The following is an 18,345-nucleotide window of genomic DNA, read 5'->3' on the forward strand; positions in this document are numbered from 1 at the left end:
AAAGGAGAAAGTCACAGGTTTTACTCTTTAAAGGAGAAAAAAAACAGGCAAATCATGTGCTTCCCTTGCAGGCTGATAGAGTTACAGCCTTCAAGGGGCTGTTTGGGGATGAGGGGAGTGGGAAGAGGGTGAACAGAGAGCAGGGGGTGCCACATGCATGTGCACATACACACATGTGCCTGCAATACAGCCAGGCAGTGTGGTGGAGAGCAGTTCTCTGCAGGTAAGTTTATGGGGGGACATGGGTGACACATGGGAGCCAGGGGTCCGTAGGGGATGTGGTGGGGGGTATGGAGCAAGTGCCCTCCCAGATTCCTGCACCCACCACAGGGCAAAGGGCCATAGCCTGCTCAGACTAGTGCTGGGAAGAAGCTGCCTCTGGCTCAACAGGTGGTACCTGGCATGGAAGGGCGGAGTGGGGAAGGGGGAATCTAGGTGCCACCACCACCACCATGACCAAGGAGTAGCACATCACCATGACCAAGGTGAGGTGCCCCCTACGCATCTAGCAGCAGTGGGGCTGATGCAAGAGGAAGCATTGTGCCACTATGGCAGCCCAGGTGAAGAATCTCCTTCCCACCTAGCAGTATCGTCACTGGGAGTCCCATGCCACTATGGCTGCAAGAGTGAGGTGCTGTGGTGGCAGTGGCATGGAGTTTTGTCTCCATCATTGCTGCCAGGTGGGAAGGGGATGCTTCTCCTTGGTGGCCATAGTGGCATGGTGCTCCCTCCCGCATTGGGTCCTTCCTACTGGGTCACAGAGGCAGCTCCTGCCTAGTGCCAGTCTGGCCAGGCTGCAGCCCCATGCCCTGCTGTGGGTGCAGAAATCTGGGGAGGGCACATGCCCTCTCATGCGCCTCTCTGATATGGTTCCTATGGTATTGTCTATGCCCACACACTACCCGCCTCAAACACATACCCTCTTCTCCACACACTGGGGTGGGCTGGATCCTAGGGGCAGGGGCAGTGGGTCAGGAATGAGGGGCACCACCAGCAGAGATGGGGATTTGGGGAACTCTGGGGTAGAAGTGAGGGGCAACAGCATGAGCCATGGCAGTACAATAGCATTTCACGGCTGCTCAGCACTACAAAGCAGGGGTCGGGGGAGGACACCCAAAGCTAGATCCATGTACTGGTAAGCAAAGGGGGTAGGAGGAGCTCTGATTTCCCTTGATAAAAAAAAAAACTCAAACACCAAAATATATAGATATTTAGAATGTATTTCATTATAATAATTGAGGCAGACTTGGAAGGCTTCAAAATTGCTTTAAAATGGTAAATATGGCAATAAAACATTGTGTTCACCTGATACCTATATATTTAGTGGTGTTTCATTTTAATCATGGAAAAACATGGATTTGGGGTTTTTATACATAAGAGAATCATGGGGGTTTTATCAGAGAATGCTGGATTTTTTAACAGAGAAAACCAGGATCCCTGCAATTAATCTATTACTTGCATCTATTTTTAAAAAGGTCATGGCATAGGATGCTTGATAAAAATGATCACCTGTCTTCCTGCTTTATAGTATAATTTTATTCTAGGGTCACATTTACTCAAATACCTTAAAAATGTATGTCAGGTATAATATTTTAAAATCCTATTCTAAGATTTACTGCTGTCTCACATTAAGACAATGTGGAATAACCCCTACATAAAGCTTTGGGAGTTTACCCCATTATAACATTTCCTAAATAGATCATGAATGCATAAGTATGTCATCAGATGAATGTTTTATAAGTTCATGGTTATATTACATTTTCCCACATTATATCTTCACCTATTTAAAAATACCATGCTCAGTGTCATACTCTATCAGGTAAAAAATAGCTTTATAATCTGTTTATACTGTTTGTCCTAATGTGAGCATTCTTATTTTATGTTATTTTTATTTACTTTTGTATATTCATTAAATGCCATTATTCCCATGGTTAAATATTCATACTTTTAAACTGTCAGAATGTAAGCCATAACAACACATATTTCATACTTACACAGATGAAGGAGGAAAGCATCTCAACATTTTCACTAACCATGAACAACCAAGTTGGCTTATGATGAACATCTAGCTGCAGAACTAAAGCACAAAATCCTCTCTGGCCCTTGGAGTCTGTTCTAGTGGCTATATGCCCTCATGGTAAGAATGTATATTTTTTTTCAAATTCATATTTTTTAGGCTTTAACTAGTTGCATATTTTTCTGACTTTGTGCCTCATTCTGCCATCAGTATTTGTAATGGAGCATTATGTTACTCCAGGAAGCGTCACACCGACATCAAGAAAATATTTGAGATTAGTTTCTAGCCTACTTTATCACCAATTCTGTTTTTATCTATTTTCATTTAAATATAAATTAATAGGACATGAAAAAATTATGACAAACCACTTCACTGAATTACGTTATCATATAAAGAATAATATATGGAAAGATGAAATTGAAGTATTGCTTTTAAAGTGACAGTTTGAGTACTATTTTCCTATTAAAAAGTTCATTTATATTTTTTGAATATTGATGACTAGTGACTTTGAATTATGGTAATTATTACTTCAGCCCCCATTTCCTTCTTAAAGTGGAAGCTTTTCTTCATTAAAGGCCAATTGTTATCATTACTAGTTTTCATGAACTAGGGAAATTGCTGTAAGATTACAATGAGCACAACTTAATGCTTCATTAAATTGATTCAAATGGAAAATTTGGGGCCACTTCAAAAAATGAAACACTCTGATTCAGATTAAATTTCCCCAAAATTAAATGTCTCTTAGAAAAATCAAAAAAAAAAGAAAAAGAAAAAGAAAAGAAAAGGGTAAATCAAAATTCTCTTGTCAAAAATTGATACTTTCTGAAACAATATTCTCCCAGTGTAAAAACATTTTGACAACAATTTTCTGACAAACACTATTACTGAACAAGCGACCTAAAGTAAAAGCATTATTTTGAAGTTGGATGCTTCCATTAGTGTCACCCAGCAATGATTCTCAATCAGGGTGCTGCAGCCTGGAATTTTGTAAGGGTGCTAAAAGGTGCAACAAATATTAGCACAGCTAAGTGTTCAAACATCTACATATGATTCACAAGATACACCCAGAAATTTCAGAAGTCTCCATAGTATTAAAAAAACATTCTGACATTTTGTGGTCTTTCTAAGTATTTTGCAACACAAAATTGCTCTATGGTTTTTTCCAGTCAAGAAATGGGTGAAAGCTAAGAGGTGGCATTTGTTGAGAGATGCCTTGAGTCTGATATGGGATGCCTTGGTCTAAACACATCATGAACCACTCCTCTACAAGTACACAGGCTGTCGTCCTATCAAAGGAGATGCCATTTTAAAGAAGATAGAGATCTACCGACTAAGCAAATATACAACATTGCCAATAAGATGCTGTTTTTCAAGTTGAACAAGATCTAAGGACACATGGGAGAAAGAACATAAAATAAGAATTAAATGAAAAAGGGAAAGTCATTCCATAGGTGGCCAATTATTTGCTGCTGTACTTGAAAGATTCTGACTCCACCCAGACAGAGGAAACAGTTGCAAAATATCTGCATAACAGGTTTCGTTAGACTGCCTGCTGATCCTGCCTTGATTCTGGTCCCTACTGTTGTTGTCATTGACCATTTTTCTAATGTGTGTCTGTCTCCTGACCCCCACACTGTGCCTGACCCTGGCCTATTCTCAGCTCCTCTTCCTACTGTTTCTTATGGCTTCTGTCTCTGGCTCCTCTATCCACTGGGAATCACTGCCCTACTCTGTTTTAATGTCTGATATAGATTTGAGTGTTGAACCAACTCTCATTCCAGTGACTTAAACTGTCATTCCTAGTCCATCAAGTCATAAAGATGGCCAACGAGCAGCAAAGTTGCTGCTTAAAAAAATGTAGAACATTTTCATAGCTGGTTTCTATCATGCCTTGATATGAACATACGGTATGTCACACATAGGTTGATAGTGTTTTGTCAGGTTCTTCAGCATCCCAGTGTAGAATTCCCCACCCCACCCCAGCCCTTATTTCTGCTGGGGGACTCTCTGTGACTCATGCTTAGCTCTGCTGCCCAAGAGCACAAAGATGTCATGACTCAGTGACCACCCCCCCACCTCCTTGTCTTCAACCAGCCTGCAAAGATTCTTTAAAAGGTACATTTGCACCTCTTTATGAAAGCCAAAGAGGAAACATTTTTTTTGGAAACAAATACTCAAGTGACATATTTTAGTTATCTGACACAGGGAGAAACGGGGGAGAAAATTTGTTTAGAAACCTGTGGGCAAGACTAGCACATACACACAATCACCTTATAAGTTTCAGGAGAATTCAAGCTCTGATGCTGCTGCTTACTCCATCCCCACCCTTTGCACAGGTCTCCCCAGATCTGCAGAAGGGTTGCAGAGCAGCTCCTTTTCCTTACATTGCCAGGAACCTTATTTAGCCAAGAGGCACAGTCTGAGTAAGTATTGGAAGAACCTTTGAGAATACAACTCATAAGTAATATTCAAATACTGGAATGAGTGGGCCTACCTACTTCCTACCTCCTGAATCATTCACTTTAAATGTACTTTAAAAAAAGTGCTTTAAAAAAAAAAAAGATTCAATATAATTATTTCTTCACAAAGCTACCAAATTACTACCTTCCTTTGTGTCCAGTCTTAGGGAAAAATAACTAAGGAAAAGAGGAAATGACAATAAAGAGGATTCTAAATAAATAGAATGCAATGTTATATATATATATATATATACACACACACACACACACACTAGGAGACTCTAGCCCCATTTTACCAGATAATGTGCACATAAGGTAAGAGGAGTTTCTGCCCATAAGAACACTGAAAAATTAGTGCAGAAGCCAAAGATTAAGGGGGAAACAAGAAGTATTGCCCTCATTTTCCTGAAAAACTGAGGCAGAGACAGATTAAGCGATATACTCAGGATCACACTAGGAGCTTATACTAGAGCTGGGAATGAACTTAATTAATTTCATTCTCATAACTCAGTTAAAATACCATGTTTCTCTATTGTACATTATTTGTCAACTGTTTCACAAATGATGCATTAGTTTCTACTTTAAATCAAATAATGATACACAAGCAATCACAATTTACTAATTATCCCAGTGGACAGACTTATATTTCAAATACATTATGACCATGAAATTGTTAGCTTCATTGGGTTCCTCTTATTTCCACGGATTTATGTGAATTTGATCAAAGTTCCAAACATGTTTTTCTGCAATATATTTACAAGACATTTAAGAATGCTCCAGCAGTCTGTCTCGTAACGAAAAACAATGAGCTAATAATTAATACATAACTATTGACATATTTAAAAAAGAATACTTGTAGAAATATGTTTATGTTTTCTTCTCCAAGTCTACCCACAGTGACAGAATGTTTTTCTTTTCTCTATCAGATGTACGATAGTATTTCACCATGGAAATTGTGAAAATCTAAAAAAAAATGTAGGGTGACTTAAGGAGTGGGAAGGTCATCACAATTTTGGTATAGGTTAAACAGAACAAGTGGCCATGAAAAACATGGTTAGAAAACAACTACCAGAGCATAGCTCTTGAGCACCACTATCAGGCTATCTGTGGAATACAATCTATTACAGTAAGCATGAGAAACACTATCCATCCTTCTTCCTATTTGTTATTTTTATAGCAGTAATAACTAAACAACACCAGTCAAAGATTCAGGATCTACTGTGCTGAATATACAAATTAAAAACGGCCCTTGCCTTGCACAGTTTATAAGCTACCTATTCAGCTTCTATGGTTTAAAAGTGATACGGGAAAAAGAAATAAGGTTGTAGACAAATATAAGAAACTGCAAAAGAAATTTAAAACAACAAAATAATTACATAAAAACCATACTATCATAAGGTTCAAATCAGGAACTTTGGCAACTCCGGGCCAGAACACCATAAGGCTTAATGCCACTGACAGCTCAGCCCAGCTCCCACTCTTCCCCCACCATGGAGTCTCCAGTGGGGGACCAAAGGACCTGGAGAGACTAGTGAAAACCACAAAACCTCACTGGGGGTATATAAAACCCTCCCACTTTTTGCAGGGTTTTTTCTCAGAAGTAGCAGTACTTTGTTCAGGTGCTAAGAACCCTCCTGCTCCTACTCAGTGAAATTTTGTTAGTGACCTGGTTTCACAGGTTTCAGTTGGTATTCTGGACTGATACTTGATTTTGACCTTGGTTTCCAGTCTATTGAACCCCTAACTTAATGTGAACCACTAAGGCTGACCACCTTTGCTTTGGTCAGCCCTCATACAAAGTATTGATTGTAGGTGATTAAATTAACAAAATACGTAAAAAAACCAACCTGTTAGTTGATGTGTAGGTAGGCGTTCACAAATGTGTTTTTCTCAGTCTTCAGAATCTCCATCAAAGATATGAAGAGGTTGTCATGGAGGATTCACCCACGTTCACTGAAACAGAAAGATAATATTTTCAGAATGCCTATCAGATAACATTTTGAATAAGCGACATGGAACACTAACAATATATCCACAATATGAATCTTGGGGCATATATAAGATGAAATTTTAATACTCAGATTATGTACTAAGTTTCTGTGGTTGTAACACACATTTTTTTAATTGATGGTGAAAACTGCAAGGTTAGTGAATATAATGGCATCATCTTTGAAGGCTTATAAGTAGCTCAGGTATTTTCCTGATCTTATATTACATTCCAACTTTAGTAAAATTAGCACTCAGACAACTTTTTCTTAAAAACAACGATCAAACATTGCCCTAGAGATTTTTGCCCATTGGTTTAAGACACAGGAGTGGGGAGGAAGCGGGGAACCCTTATTGCCATAAAAAAAGAGACCTATACTTGAACAGATTTGGGATCTAAAAAGAACATTCTTTCATGTTCCTTTATATGTATTTAATATGCTTTCCAGTCCTAGTTACTAAACTATATTTACATTAGGTCCAGTGCAGAAAGGGAATCTGCATACCTTGCCAAAAAAAAATTTTAGATTTCAGAATTTGGCTTAATCTAAAATTGGGAAGACTTTGGATAAGAAATAGTATGAGGAGAGATCACCTTTACCTAATGAAAAAGGTTTTAAAAGTTTTAAATTTTATGTTGTTTTCAAAATAATAAAATAAAAGTGAAATATCCAATAATTTCCTGTAAAAATGCCAAAATAATATTTTCACATTATGGCTTGTATTAATCAAATAACAATTGTCTGATAGAATCCTGGTCCCTTTGACCAACCTTTATTCTAATGAGAGAAGCAACAGACTGAAAGAAAATGAAGTGTTTAATCATAATGTGAGTTCTAGCATTAATGACTGAGAAATATTGTGTCCTACTGCAAGCTGTAATATGTTGCCACATTCTAGGCTAGCCATTATCCGGCAGTGCACCACAGGGCAGTGATTATCATTTATCACATATTCAAAATTCTGTTTAAATCACTTCAACACCTCCTGAGAGTGAGATAGTATCCCTATATTAGAAATTAGGCCCCTGCCCCACATTACATTTAAGATGTGATTAACCAGTTAATCGCGGCTTAAATTGTAACTCTGTCACATGTTACAGCAATTAATAGCATAATAAAACAAGGAATAAGCCACAGAATTATTCCACAAAAAAATGTATAAAAACTTTGGGGCTGGTTCCTATTATACCATTAATTGAACATGGATCCAGGGGCACCCCCATGGCTGGGAGCCCCCAATCAGTTGATGAGACTTCCAGCAGCAGCAGTGCATGTGCACCCCTGCCACTGGGAGCCCAGATCAGCTGACATAACCCCCAGGTGCAGGAGCGCATCGTGTACCCCGACAGCTGGAAGCCCTGTTAGCTGAGGGGGCTCCCAGCTGCAGAAACTTGCTACCTGCTGTCATGCTTCTGGGCTCTCTTTCCATCAGCAATAAGACATGATGGGATCCGATGCTCAATCCTACAGTAACATCTCCTACCATGTACATGCAGCGTGGAAGGAAGCACAATTGTGTGGACTGTGCATCAGATCCCATCATGCCTTTACCTACACGTCTAGTAGGGGTCTGAGGAAATTAAGGTAAAAGGAGTTAGCTTATTATTCTGTAAGTTACATGCTCAGCAAGAGCCGACTCTTCAGGGAATGTACCTTACTTTTCACCTGTGCAGAATGAATACAAAACTGCAAAGAGCAGTAGCCAAGTGACTTACAGTTTTCTATATTCACTTTGCACTGGTTTAAGCTTATGTACAAGATGCAAGTCATTGGGAAATCAGGTCCGGTGAGTTAGTGACAAATTGAGCATTACAATATCAGATTACTTAGCCACATATTCAGTTCACTGGACAACAGTTGAGGTTCAGATTGCAATAAAGCCTGAAACCAGCAAGAGATGCTTGGATTTGCTCTATAGCAAAATAATATAACAGTACCACAGCAACAATTGCTTCTACCTCTTCAAAGAGAATTTATGGGAAGAAAGGCTGGTTTTCGCATCTGAGAAATCTGAGGACAAAGACTAATATGATTTTTCAGCTGGACCAAAAAAATGCATTTCACAAATTTCAAAAGCTATTTCTTATCATTGCCAAGAGTTTCATATTCAGACAAAATGCTAATTTTGTTTGATTTTTTTTCAGTTTTCTACAGAATGGGTTTGCTTTGCTTGGATTCCAATATTGAAAATGGTACAAAGGTAAATGGAAGAAAACCTGTCCACTGATTTCTAACTCTCCTTTAGCTAAATGATAGCTTAGGACCTGAACCCTGAGACTTTGCATCTCTTCCAAAATTCCTGATTTTTTTTTAAAGAATTGTTTGTATTATAACTCTGGTATTCTTGCTATTCATGTGCCACTTAAGTCAATTCTCTCTAGCATCACCTTGCTTCAAGTTAGCCACTACTTCACAACACAGATTTCAATATACAGGAAATTGTGAGCAGTACCATAATTAATGCAATTAGAAGGTGATTATGGTCTCTATACCCTTGCTCCTATTTTTTGCTATACTGGGTAGGATTAAGTCAAATAAATTACCCTCTTTGCCACTTGGGTCATGGGAGAATATGAGTTGGCTCTACAATCAACATAGACTAGATGTGCAAGGCAGAAAAAAATGGCAGATGGCAGGGTAGAGGTGCACCTGACAGACTAACAGAATCAGAGATGCAAAAGCTATCATGAGCCAGAGCTCACTTCATCAGATACATCTGAAATGAGCTGTGGCTCATAAAACTTTATGCACCTCTGATTCTGTTAGTCTGTCAGGTGCACAGGTACCATGCCTTCTGTCTTACTTCAGACTAACATGGCTAACTACCTCTGTCTGCTTAAGGACAAGATATGTTCAGGGACTATTTTATATGACTGATCTTACAGGAAGAACAAAAGGAATCTGGGATAGCATTTTCTGATTTACTGAGGCAGGTGACCCTAAAGAGCAAGTCCAGGATTTTTAATATCTAGTGGTAAAACAGCAGTAGAATGTCAAATGTCAAACCACATCTCCCCCAGAGTTTCCCACCTCTATTTTTATAATTCACTTATAATAAAAAAAAAAGCCAGAGGAAAACAAATAGCATCTTATATAAGGCCTCCATACAGAAAAGACCATGCACTATACAAGCAACTATTATTACTGAAGGCTAAAACAATTAAAGATGTAATAAAAGACCACAGAAACCTACTGTCTGCCAGAACAGTCAGACTATCATCACCTAATCAATCTGATAGGTAATGTTCTTATTAACTTCCAATAATACTCAGCCAATAAAAAATTAAATGAGCACGTATTAGACCATTAAGAAACATTTTAGGCTTTCATGATTATGTTTCTGGTATAACCTGTGTGTATTAAATGTTTCTAGTAACACATAAACAGATTCTTAATTAATGAGGAAATATAAAAGTCCCAGGATTATGAAAAACTGCAGTCAGGCTAATCCTTTTGATCTTATTCTTTGTCCTTGATCAGCATGTGGGTGTCCTTAGATCTATAACACTACAACAGTATTGAGTAAAATGTGCAAAAGAACATCACTCAGCTCTAAATTATACCATGGAAAATAAAACACAGTAATAATTTATCACTATTTATTATATAGAAGCTTTATTCGATTTCTTCAAAAGCAGTATCATTTTAATAGAATACTCTTGAGACCAAAAACCCTCCAAAACACCATAATCCACATCTGGATTGTGTTTAATGTAATTTGCTCCTTTTTCATATTGCACTTCTGCATGATGCATTAGAATTAGGATACATTCCTTTTTCTAAGAGTGTACTCTATACAAAAACAAACAAACAAACAAAACTGCATTCTGGATTCGTGGTGTGGTTACGCTCTGAAATGTCTCAACTAGATGTTCATTTAACAATATTTATAAAGAAGAAGGCATGTCTCATTCCTTCCCATCAGCTTCTCTGAGATCCCCTGTGTAGCAGACTTAGCTACTCGCTGCAGAAAACTACAATGCATAGCAATAGATGGATTGTACACAGTGCCTAACATACACATTTTGAAAAAAAGTACTTCTAACATGGTGGATGTGAAGAGGTGATGTAAAGAACTGTTCTGTGAAAACTGCTTGTAGTACAGACGATACACAAGTCCTATCAGTGGTGGATTTAAAGTTAGTGGGGCCCTGTGTGTAGCTTCATTTTTCACCCTGCCCCCCTCAGGACCCAGCTAAGAAATTCTCTCTTAACTCTCCCCCAACACCATTTTTCATGCTTTTTTTCTTCATCCTCCTCCTATAAGTAATAGGAAGTAAATGAAAATAAAGTGAGATACCTTGATTGTTTTTGTAGTCTTACTTTTTTTTCACAAATAACACACTGGCATGCATCAACCAATGCATCTCATGTAAAACTGAGGAAGTGATACTCCCACTGTACTCACCACTGGTAAGACCGCAGCTGGAGTATTGTGTCCAGTTCTGGGTGCCACAATTCAATAAGGATGTGGAAAAACTTGAGAGGTTCCAGAAAAGAGCCACCCATATGATCAGGGACTTGCAAGGCAAACCATACGAGGAAAGGCTGAGGAACCTGTGCCTCTTTAGCCCAAAGAAGAAAAGGGTGAGATGGGACTTGATAGTGGCTTACCACTACATCAAAGGAGTGCATCAGGAGCTCGGTGAACAACTATTTACTAGGTCATCCCTGGAGAAGACCAGGAGCAATGGATACAAACTCCTGGAAGGCCACTTCAGGGTTAATACCAGGAAAAACTCCTTCACAGTCAGGGTGTCCAGACTATGGAATAAATTCCCTCCAGAGGTGGTGCATTCATCTACTCTGGAGGTTTTCAAGAGGAGACTAGAGGGTCACCTTGCTGGTGTCACCTAACCCCAGTTATCTTCCTGCCTCGAGCCAGGGGTGGCAGGGGGAGGCTAGACCCAATTATCTGCAAGGTCCCTTCCAGCCCCTAACAATCTATGAATCTATGACCACTTGAACATTTCTGAGGGTCTTAGCGGACCACTTAACGTTCTTTCCAAATGTTGTTTATACCATTAGCTAACTATTGTTAAGTGCTTTGGATAACAGCGCTTTATAAAAAAACACCTCAGTAACCTTTTCTCGGTCTGCCTGAATGGTTTGAGAACTTCTGGGCATGATGAAAGCTTGCATTTGCATTATGCTAATGTGAAAAATGTGTAAAAGTACAGATGACATATCAATGGAAAAATAAAAGTTAACTTCCTCTGGAGAAACTCAAATCAATTTGTAAATATATACACTTATTCAGAATGCATTTTTTCTACACTTTTTATTTACAGAATTTACCTCTACTCATGAATTGCACCATTATTGCTTCACAAATAAAACTGACAGTCTCAATGATGATCTCCTCTTTCCCTTTTAAATTGATTTCATTGTCTCTAATTTAATCAAAAAATAACTTCCTGCTTTTTTAATGATTCTCAGCAGATATATCAGAGGAACCTATATTTTCTCTTAGTGTTAGTGCCTCTGCTTCCACCGAGCTATAGTCATTTCGAACTTCCATGACAAAACTTCTAACTGAGGCTAACAATTGTGCAGCATTCAATACATTTGTATTTGACCTTTTGCATTGATTTGATGGCAGCATTAATTCTTTAAAGTAAACAGTTCCACAAAAGAGTAAACACAGCAATATCCTACTTTTCAAACTTTTCTGCTAAGGATTTTGCTTCAGTTTTTGCACACTTTTTTTCAGAATTTGATGTGCCTATGTCAAATAAGGTTATCTTTATATCATCATAGCTCATTTTCAAAGCCAAAACAGCATCTGCATGAGCAGACCACCTGGTGTCACAAATTATTTTGACTGTCAAATATTTTTCGTTTGGCTGCTCCAAGAGTAATTGTAGCATACCCCACTGATGCATGGAAACCGAGAAAAAGGGTTGACTGAAGTAAAAAAAAAGTGCAACTCCCTTATAGCAGTTGGCTGCAGTGTTGCAGATTAAATTTAAGGAATGGCTGGAACATAGTACAAATAAAGCAGAGGAGCTTGCATTCTTCAGTCTTGCCTGTAGACCTGAATATTTCCCTGCCATATTTGGGGCACTATCAAAGCTCTGCCCACAACAGTTTTGATGGCCAAACCTAAATTTGCAATTATTTCCAAAACAGTTGTCTCTAGACATTCAAAAGTGCAGGATTTTAGCAGGACAAAACAAAAAAATCACTCTACAACTTCACCATTGCTGGTCACACATCTTAAAATTAATGTTAATTGTTCTACATGACCCACATCTGGTGTTGAATTGACTATTATGGATGTGACCTGCTGAGTTTCGATTCCCTGTTCTCGGGTGGTTCTAGTTCTGTAGGTAGATGACACCCCCCTCTTGGGATCACTTCGGTATCAGAGCAGTTCTCTCTTGCCCAAGTCCCCGACCTTGTTCTCGCCCACCACAACTTGATGTTCTTCAGTGTCAAGGTCGGTTTGTGGTACACTCCATGGCCCAGGATACCTTGGCGGTCACATCACAGGGCTCCACCACCCCTGCACCCTGGCCTCATGCCACCTTTAGTGCGTTCTTCTTCCGCGGGTCCAGTTCCCCAGCCCTAGAGTAATATTCCCCACCTGACCTGCCCCTGTTGTGGTGCTCACCAGTAAGCTTGGCCCATGGTCCTCCTTGCCTCCTCCCTGTTTGACCCTGAATGGGGTCTCCGCACAGGCTCTGGCCTCACCGAGACACTATCAACCCCCTTTCTATAGGGATGCTACCTTAGCTCTCCCTCCCCAGCCAGGGACATCCAACACAACAAAACAAACCTAAAAGCCCGCTACTCAGCCCCTCGATATGCTGAGCATCCTAACTGGACCTCACTGGTCCTTCTGGGCCATCCTTGGCCCCTAGCTTTCCTAGTGCCTCCACCAACTCACTGCACTGTAGATCAGCAGTGATACCCGCCCCGTCTGCACCCTCTTGGGGCTCTCAGGGGTTTCTCCCCCTTTGTGTGGCTGACTCTACACACCGTCGCTCCGGCACTCCACCTGTGGGCCATGCTGTCTTCTGGCTTGTGCTCCATCGTGCCCTCCATGGCCACGCTTCCCGCTCCTTCCCCATCCTGAGCAGCCTCCAGCCACACGGTCTGTCTTTGCCCCTTTGAAGCCTCTTCTATCTCTCCAGCTGTCATGCCACTGGCCGTTGCAGTTGCCACCTCTCTCACCGGCGAAGCCAGTAGTTGCTCCTCCCTGGGGCTATCCACCCCTCTTGCCACCGGAGCCGGTAGTTGCTCCTTACTGGGGCCACTTCCCCTTCCACAGCTGCAGCTGCCACTTTTAACTTCACCAGCTGGCATCCCTCTATGACATCACCGGCTGGCCATATCCATACAAAAAGGCAGCTAACGCGCCGTGTGGGTCCTTTCTTCGGCGTCGCGTGCTCCTCATCAGGGTCTGTAGGTAAGTCTGGTTTACTATTTGGCTCCCCGGCACAATGGAATAGTACTGGGCATCCTTTACTTCAATAATGAATTGGTTTCTGAGCCAATATGCTATGATAGCAATGAATTTATCATTGGCTTGGTGTGTTAAAAAGTTGGTCTTCCCTGAGCCGCAATACTGATAATGTTTCAAATGTTCTTTGAGAAAATCATCAAATTCATGAAGATATTCAAGGCAGGTTGACCTTTTCGATTGGACCATGATTACTCATCATGTCCTCTTAGAGGCAGTCCCAAAGAAGAAAGCAGTTTGACGATGGCAACAATACGTCTCAGTACTTTCCTCCACTAAGAACACTCCTTTTCAAAGTAAGTCGATAACAGAGAATCAATTCTTCCAGATAATTTATAACTTTGAATGAACTTACACACAGCAGATCAGCAATATCTCTTGTAAAGTTTCTCCAGTTAGTCTGCCCATCAATGAATGTTTGTTTTCCTTTACTGTGGTCAGGAAATAATTTGCCAATATAACAGTACACCGCCTTAGTGATTCTTGAAAAAAAATCAACCAAATTCTTATTTCTGTCATCCCATTTTTTTTGTCCTCAGAAAATGGGACTCATGAAGACCTCTACATTGCTTTCATCCTCCAACCTAATATTCTTTTCTCAAAGTTTCCATATTACCTATGTTTTTCAGTTTATTTACTAAGAAATATTCTATCATATCCAATGAAACAGATTTTGACCATAATGCAATGTCTTCAGAGTATGTTTCTTCCCTTATTTAAAAAAAATAGCAATATTTTGTAGTTCTGTTGTCACTTCAGAGTCCACTTGTTCAACTTTTGTAGTCATTGTTGTATACCCATAACTTGGCAAGTGATCAGATAATTCAGATGTTTCCTTGCCCATACTTTTTGATGAATGTCCAGTATTCAATATTGCAAGCTTTTTAAAATAAGATGACAAACTATCTTTTTGCTTAGCTTTATTTTCTTGCCTCATCTTCATTTTTTTGCATTTTTGACTGCCAGACTCAGTGTTGCTTCATTATGGCTGAAAAAACTGACCTTGATTTTAGGCAGTTTAAAAATGTCTGAAAGAGCAGGGGTGTAGCTACAGGTGGGCTGTGGACCACCCAATTTGGTCTAATGTTGTTAAACCTGTATTTTTATCAGGCTCTGTAAAAACAGGATTTTGAATCATTGCATACTAGTGACAAATCACGGGCATTGTTTCCAAGTGTGGGGGTAGGTGCTTTTGTTCAACTGGATAATTGTTCAAGCAGACAGAATTTGATTGGCAAATGATGATTTCCCTTAGTTGCTCTTATCCTATTGCTGAGACAAAGAAAAAATGGTGAAGCAAATTCTTTGCTAGACTACTTCATAAAACCATGTTTAGACCACTGTTTGCAGAAGAAGTTTGCAGAATGCAGAAAACCTGGACCACTTTGTGACTTGCAACACTTATTAAGTTCAGTCATTTTGTTAGATTTGTCCTGCATTTTTGGGCCTCCTGCCATTGGGGGCCCATGCCATCACACGGTTTGTGTCACGGCAAATCTGCCACTAAGTCCAATAAAACTTAGGAACAGTCACATATTTTCAACTAACATCTATGGGAATATTACCAGTGACAACTATTTACTTGCATATATACACAAAACACTCATAAAAGTTCCTGTGTGCTTAGATATTAAACACCACTAGGCTGCCACCCGTATTTTTGGTGCATTTCTCCACTGAATAAATGCTGTCCTTTTTTATTATTGGCAACCTTGGTACTTGTTTCTATTTTAACAATTGATCGGCTATATTCTAGGGACAGGGACTATTCTGGGACTATGCAAATTCCCAGTAGGAACATGGGGGACCTGTACATGTAATGAGTTTCTGGAATTTCATACTAGGACAACCAAGCATTACATCTTTCATTCATAGAAGCTGTCACTGTAGTATCTTTTGAATAAGACTAAATATACTATAAAGTATATTGTTTTGCACAATACAAAGGAATGCATTTATAGCTCACTCCATGACTGATCAGCTATTTTGTTTTCTATGAATGTGTAATAGCTGCTGCTGGGTTTGCAGCAGTGCTAAAGATCCCTGCAAAGCCAGTGCGAGAAAGTTGCAGCCACTGTCATTTGCAAAAGCATGTGCATGTTTTTGATTGGCACCTGAGGCAGGTGAGGGGAGGGAACTCAGCCCTGGGGCACAGCCAGGGTCAGACAGGATAGAGGGGCCTCAAGACCCCAGGACCCCAGAGCTGTAGCAGGGACCATACCTAGCCTGCCATTGCTGTGCTGTGATAGAAGCTGTAAACAGTGACGGGAAAAGACCTTTCTGGTATCCTTTCTCCCTCTGAGACAGAGGGACCGGCGGAGAAGAAAAGCGTCCTAAGAGAGACTTACCTAGGAGAAAAAGGTTTCTGCCTAGGAAGGCTCTGGGGAGAGTTATCTGAGAAAACAGCCTGGGGCTGTGTGGGTGATAAACCAAGGGTTTCATAGATTTCATAGAATTCATAGACATCAGGGCTGGAAGGGACATCAGGATATCATCGAGTCCAGCCCCCTGCCCAAAGGGCAGGAAGTCAGCTGGGGTTATAGGATCCCAGCAAGATAAGCATCCAATTTACTCTTGAAGGTGTTCAATGTCGGTGCTTGAACCACCTCTGCTGGCAGACTGTTCCAGACCTTGGGGGCTCGGACAGTAAAGAAATTCTTCCTTATGTCCAGCCTGAAACGGTCTTGCAGGAGTTCGTGACCATTTGACCTCATCATCCCTTGGGGCGTCCTGGTGAACAAATGTTCCCCCAGATCCTGGTGGTCACCCCTGATAAACTTATAGGTGGCCATCAGATCACCCCTGAGCCTACGCTTTTCCAGGCTGTCTCTCAGCCTATCATCGTAAGATTTGTTTTCCTGACCTCTGATCATGCGCGTGGCTCTCCTCTCAAGCTTCTCCACATCCTTTTTGAATTGTGGAGCCCAAAACTGGACGCAGTACTCCAGCTGTGGCCTCACCAAGGCCGAGTACAAGGGAAGAATGACGTCCTGGGATTTGCTTAAGAAGCATCTATGGATGCAAGCCAGCATTTTGGTCACTTTACTAGCCGCAGCATCGCATTGCAGGCTTATGTTGATCTTGTGGTCAATGATGACCCCCAAGTCTCTTTCTTCTGTAGTGCTATCCAACGTAGCACTGCCGAGCCTATAAGGATGCTGCAGGTTTTTCCTCCCAAGATGGAGAACCTTGCATTTTTCGGTGTTAAACACCATCAGGTTCTCGTCTGCCCATTTGCTGAGCCTGTCCAGGTCAGCCTGGATCACCCGACTGTCTTCTGGCATGGATGCTTTGCCCCAAAGTTTGGTGTCATCGGCGAACTTGGCCAGTCCACTCCTGACTCCAATGTCCAAATCATTAAAGAAGATGTTGAACAGTATGGGTCCAAGGACAGAGCCTTGAGGGATCCCACTGGTCACAGGACACCACGATGAGTGACTGCCATCAATTACAACCCTCTGGGTCCGACCACAGAGCCAATTTCCCAGCCAGCGGGTCGTGGTGGAGCCAAGGCCACAACTGGCCAGTTTGGCCAAGAGGTGATCATGGGATACCAGATCAAAAGCTTTTTTGAAGTCAAGATATATGACATCCATTTCTTCTCCCTCATCCAGGTGATAGGTCACCTGGTCGTAGAAGGAAATGAGATTGGTCAAGCAAGACTCACCAGCAACAAACCCGTGCTGGCTATCCCTTAGGATGTTAGCCTGGGCCAGTCCATCAAGGATGGCCTCCTTAATAAACTTTTCTAAGATCTTCCCCAGGATAGAAGTCAGGCTAATGGGCCTGTAGTTAGCCGGATCCACTCTCCTCCCTTTCTTGAAGATCGGCACCACATTGGCCTTCTTCCAGTCTTCAGGCACTACACCAGAGTGCCAGGAGTTTTCAAAGATCCGTGCCAGGGGCTGGGCTATGACGCTCCCCAGCTCCTTGAGTACCCTGGGGTGCAGATTGTCAGGGCCGGCTGACTTGAAGGTATCCAGCTTCTCAAGGTGTTCCTTCACGAGGTCAGCATTTATGGAGGGTAGGGGATCCTCATCACCCGGATCTCCCTGTCCCATAGCAGGCATGGGCGTCCCATGGGACTGATGAAAGTCTGACGTAAAGTACCTATTTAATAGGTTGGCTTTTTCCTGGGCGTCAGTTGTCAATTACCCCATCTGGTTCAGCAGGGGTCCAACATTGCCCTTGCTTTTCCTCCGGCTCCCCACATATCTGAAAAAGGACTTTTTGTTGTCCTTGATGCTTGAAGCTAGTTGGAGTTCAGTTGCAGCCTTGGCTTTCCTGGTTTGCTCCCTGCAGGACCAGACCGTTGCAGAATAATTCTCCTTGGAGGTGAATCCCATCCTCCATCCTTTGTAGGCTTTCCTTTTTAGCCGTAGGAGGTCCGCTATGTCCCTGGAGAGCCAGGAG

At 41.1% G+C, this 18,345-nt stretch overlaps 1 protein-coding gene across 1 annotated transcript in view; it reads right to left on the reverse strand.

Moving 5' to 3' along the window:
- The window catches only part of CDH18 (cadherin 18), a 1,127,064-nt gene that overhangs the window by 855,801 nt on the left and 252,918 nt on the right, over positions 1-18,345 (reverse strand). Inside the window, exon 2 of the mRNA XM_090049911.1 lies at positions 6,324-6,429. The gene's annotated coding sequence lies outside the window, so the exon portion shown is untranslated. The remainder of the gene's footprint in view (positions 1-6,323; positions 6,430-18,345) is intronic.

Source organism: Crocodylus siamensis, chromosome 5 (genome assembly GCF_052110815.1).
Source record: "Crocodylus siamensis isolate JL-2025a chromosome 5, ASM5211081v1, whole genome shotgun sequence".
NCBI classification, from domain to species: Eukaryota; Metazoa; Chordata; order Crocodylia; family Crocodylidae; genus Crocodylus; species Crocodylus siamensis.